The sequence below is a fragment of the Dryas octopetala genome, chromosome 2, assembly GCF_963921425.1.
Source record: "Dryas octopetala chromosome 2, drDryOcto1.1, whole genome shotgun sequence".
Taxonomy (NCBI): Eukaryota; Viridiplantae; Streptophyta; class Magnoliopsida; order Rosales; family Rosaceae; genus Dryas; species Dryas octopetala.
In genome coordinates this window covers 32,053,874-32,059,034 of record NC_141367.1, presented here as the reverse complement: position 1 = coordinate 32,059,034, position 5,161 = coordinate 32,053,874, and the positions used below count along the sequence as shown (strand labels likewise).

The 5,161-nt window shown below is 32.3% G+C and overlaps 1 pseudogene across 1 annotated transcript; it reads right to left on the bottom strand.

Annotated features, from left to right (window-relative positions):
• Window positions 1–387: 387 nt before the first annotated feature.
• On the bottom strand, window positions 388–2,452 carry LOC147295797 (cinnamoyl-CoA reductase 1-like; annotated as a pseudogene). Its single transcript, XR_015120485.1, has 4 exons — window positions 2,162–2,452; window positions 1,721–1,890; window positions 778–1,218; window positions 388–665 (listed from the first exon to the last, which is right to left on the bottom strand). The product of XR_015120485.1 is annotated as a cinnamoyl-CoA reductase 1-like (transcript).
• Window positions 2,453–5,161: the final 2,709 nt, after the last annotated feature.

Here is a 5,161-nt window from a genome sequence, read left to right as displayed (position 1 = left end):
GGATCATTGGTTTTATTAGATGACATATCTAATATACTTGTGAAACAAAATATATATCAAGTTTTAAATTAGAATGCTTCTACTTTCTAGTGCTTTTGTATAGAGGATTGTCCCTATTAACTAAGTGGAATTGTTTCATTTAATTTTGGTCAAAGTAATTTGATTGAGCATCATTAGTGTTTTTATCAGAATCAATAGAGTAGTTAAATCCAAATGATTCAGAAGGTCTACCTTCTTTCTTTGCCTATATGATTCCCTTCAATTCTTTCACTAAACATACAAATAATAATATTTTCCTTTGATGCCCTTTGGCAATGATATGGGTATTTGGTTATGCACCTTTTCCCTAAAGGTATTTATGTGTTCATTGCTAATGCTGGAGCGTCATTCACTTCATGTATATCACAGTCACTTACCAGTTTAGACTACATGTCTACAATAATGGATACAATATATGAAAATTCATTAACATGGATAACAGATCACATGCTTATTATCTATGCTGCCATACTTATTTGAGAAACATTTTATTCTTTCTCAGGATGCCACTTTCTTCATAGTTCTTAACAGCATCAGCAATAGTCTCTTCTAATGGCCTATACTTCCAACCAAGTTTCTGCAATTTCTCTGAACTCATCTTCACATCTTCAACTACTTGAGTGAAACTGTCATATATATGCACATAAATATGAAAACCCAACAGAGAAGCAATGAGAGGATTGACAAAGTGAAAATTCTATACATAATTACATACTCGATCTGCTTACAAGAGCTTACCTTTTAGGGTAGTTGTAGTTAGGATACATGCTCTTCAACATGTCCACCAAAGGCTGCATTCTTATCACGTATGATGTACAAATGTATCTGCCCTCCGCTTCTGGCTTTTTATATGCAAGCAATAGTGCTTCGGCAACATCACGTACATCAACCACAGGACGAGCAGCATTCTCCACAGATTCAAGTTCCTCTAATTCCATAATGTTAACTTCACATAGAAAAATTTCTAATTCAAAGCACTGTTATTATGATTACCTTAACTTGCTTGCAATACTCTCTGTCAGACCGACATTCTTCATCCATGGTCTTTTCCTTTGGCCAATCGGGGTTCAACCATAGAGCACCAACAGACGATACAACCACAACCCTCTTTACTTTTGCCTTGCTACAAGCATTTAGTACATTCCGTGTGCCAGTTACAGCAGGTTCAATCAATTCTTGCTGCATAATTTTTGTTTTGGCCTTTAAATCAACTAAAGAAGAACAAACAAATCCTAGTTACAAAGAAAAAGATTAATAATAAACTGCATTTCAGTCGGTTTGGTGTGCCTTTAGAAGGCTTAAAAACTCTTTCAGAAGTGCTTTTTTTAGGAAGTATAGCACTATTTATTTCACCTTTACTAGAAAAGGGAAGTGATTAAAGAGGAAGGGGAACTTCTCAAAAAATACTTTAGTTAATTGGCAAAGGACAAGTTACAGCCATGGCAGCTCTCAAGGAGCTTCGGATTTCTCAGTTATTGAATCCCTTTTTAGTGCTTTATTTGGAAGCACTTTCAAGTATATTTACAAGAAACATTTTTATTTGTAAACAAAAAATTGTGTGTTCCTAACCATGCTTCTTACAAAAGCACTCAAAACATTAAACATGTCCTTAGAGAAGCCAGTCAAAACAAATTGGTCAAAGTTTACAAAAATAATTTGAAAGAGTGACTGAAAATCTTGCCTCAGGGTTAGGAACCAGTACTGAAGGAACAGGGCAGGCAACGTGGAAAACACCAGTACAACCAGCAATGGCAGCACAAAGACCTTCAAAGTCCAGCAAGTCTGCCTCAAATATCTGTAAGTTCTCAGCTGCGTTTTCCAATTTTTTCAAATGGCCATTCTTCTCATCACCTGAAATATGTTTAGAATGGAATTAAGTACATTAACAGTGAAAGAAATTAGAGCATAACTAAATGTCAACGGGTGGTGGAGAGACTCATGACATTATATATATATTGTAACGCAAGACTTTAAATATTTTATATGGTATAATCTTAACAAATAGAACATGAGAAATGGATAATTTGTAGATCCAATTCATATTTTTATGGCAAAAAAATAATAATAATCATAAAGAAAGGTGGGTAAGGTATGCAAAGAAAAAGATAGAAGAAAAGATTACATGGGTTTCTAATAGTGCCATGAACCATGTATCCCTCAGAGAGGAGGAACTTGACGACCCAAGATGCCACAAAACCTCCAGCACCTGTCACACACACTCTTTCTTTCTCTCCACTTTCTTCCATCTCTTCTGTTCTTTCTGTCCCTCAATTCTCAAACGCCAACTTCTTAATCAGGTGCTGATTTGCTTCTTGTCTGCTTAAGGTACGATTAGTCAAAGCACAACCATTGAAAGTCAAATCAACAAAGATTTTTTTAGTGTAATTGTCTATGTATGGATTGAGACAAATGAAGGTAGAGAGCCTTCCCGATAAAGTAAAAGAGGAAGTAGAGGAGGGAACACTTTGAAGTTTTAACTTTGAGCTGGTGTAGAGGTGTACAATATAGTGTGATGGGTTTATGGTCTATTTTGGTTTAGGGGTTATGAAGCCCACATTTAACCCACATTTAGTCTGAAAAATAAAAGCCCACATTTTCTTTTGGTTAAATGGGCCCAAAGATCAAAAGAAAAAAAAAAACAATTATAATAAAGAAGTAAACATAGTAAAGACAAGTTCAGAAGCAAAAAACTTTTCCTACTTAGGCAGAGTGGTTCCCTCAATCATTATTGAATATGGCCAGTGGGAATCTTATAGGAAACTTTTCTTGTTCGGGTATTGATTGCAAAATGGAAATCGAGTAATAGACCAATTCTTTCTTTTTGTCTCATCATTTCTTTTCCACTTATTTGGTGGAGAGTTTTCCTAGTAAAAATGAAAGCATCAACAAGATTGGTATAGTCTTGGATAATAGAACAAAAAATTTGGTTTTCAGTTGAATAATCTAATTTTTATGTGATATCAAAATGCATACAATCCACTTGCTAAACCAAATCACCACAATATATTACTTTCACATTGTGCATATAAATTTTGCATAATAGAATATAAGGTTTTAAACCTCTTTAGCTGTTACAACTGATTATATTTTTAAATTGGTACAATCACAATTATAACTATAAAAAATTTAAAAAAAATCGACGTACCTTAAAGCAAATTGGAAAAATGCCAAGATTTTGTTTTTAAAATTATGAAACCAACTTTTGCGTATTTTAGAAAATTGTCGGTCTTATGGGTAGTTAATTCATATATAATTATATAATATATTCTATATAGGAAGCAAAGTAGCAAACACAAAAAGGTTAAGCATATGAATATAAAAACAGAGTTTAATACATTAAGTATATAAATAAGAAATTTGACATGATAGATCTAAGATTTAAATATTTTGATAACCAAGAACCTAAATAATCGATTTCATTATATGTCATGTCCAATCTTATTATATAATATTTGAGCCTTATCCTTGGAGGCTTCGACAAAAGTTTCACTCTAACCTACTCCTTCTCAAAATAATAAATAAAAGTTTACACTAATATTATATTATAAAATAAACCATAAAAACATTCAAGTGAGATGGAAAATGTATAAAAGATCTGAGATAGTGAACACAAAAAGTAAATAAAAAGAGAAAACATGTTGGACAGTACGTGTCACGGGCTTATCCTACTGTTATTGTAGAGTGTAGACCTTTTTTTTTTTTGGTCAAAAAGTGTAGACCTTTGGCTTGAAGCTAGTCTTCAAGATGCATACAAAAGTAACAAAACCCCAATAATGCAGTGCCATTGGCCCATTGCAATATTATTAGAGGCACCATAAATATCTTATTTTTTTGAGTAAGGGAGTGGGTTGAGTATTTTAATTAATCTATGGAGTATGTGCTGAGTGGTTTAACTACGTAGAAGTTTTATTTATTACATCATTACAAGGAATAAGTGCATTTGGTGTGTACAATCGACCAAATCCCACACCCAATGATACAATGGAAAACAATAATAATGCACAAAATAATTAATTAATTAATTAAGAAAAAGTCATGGCCCAAAAAAAATATTGTGATGCCAAACAAACATGAATAGTTGTACAAAAAGAAAGCATGTTCATGGATCGAAGAGATGGTCTCTACAATATATAGAGACATGTAGAGAAACAAAATAATGTGTCGGTAATTTTACGTGGGATGTTGATAGAGCCATAGAGGTAATATTATTAATTCACTTAAATTTTAATAACATATTAAGTTTAAAATTTATTATTTAAAGAATTCTTCGTATTGTTAGAAACTTCGAACTTAGAAGATTGAGGTGAACATTTTCTGGCCGCCTCTTGAGGCAGATAAGATTAATCATTTTGTCTTTTTGTCTATTTTTTGTTTTTTTATGGCACATGCAGTAAACAAGTCTTTCACTCTTCCTTATATATCCACAATTTTCTTGTGGCTGAATTCGTTTTAAAATAAACTAAGTTGATTAGTTGAGGACCTGAGGTACAGAAAAGTAGCATTTACGACCTTCCTGTTTGCCAATATGACGATATTTGTGGGGGCACAAAGGGGTTTTGACATCGCTGACTTCTTGGCCGCTTCTAAAGGATTTTACCGAGTGCAAAGGGAGAGAGAGAGAGAGAGAGAAACAATAACCCAAAAAAAATTACTATTATTATGGAGACACAATTTGGGAATAGAAGTTTCGGACTCACATTTACTAATCATAAAGAATATTTTAGATTGATCTACAAATATCCAAATTTTAAATTCATAAATTAATTAATGTATGTCGAAATTTTTGTCCAAAAAATCGTTAAATATCACTTGAACATAGCTGATGCGATTTTTTTTTAATAATATGGACACAAAATTAATGCTACGTAGACACAAAATAATTGAAAATGAATGAATATGTTTTTGGTTTTTGTGTTTTGACTCAAAAATAAATTTGGTCCTCATATTTTGTAAATTACCAATTTAATCCTTATGTTTTAATCAATTAGCAATCGACGTTAAAATTTGTTATTAACATAGTCAAAGATTGCACATACAACATCTGTGCAGAGGCAAATGTGACTTCTTTGTCTATAAAAGTTTTATGATCAATTATATAGCTTTTTATTTGAAACACTGTATC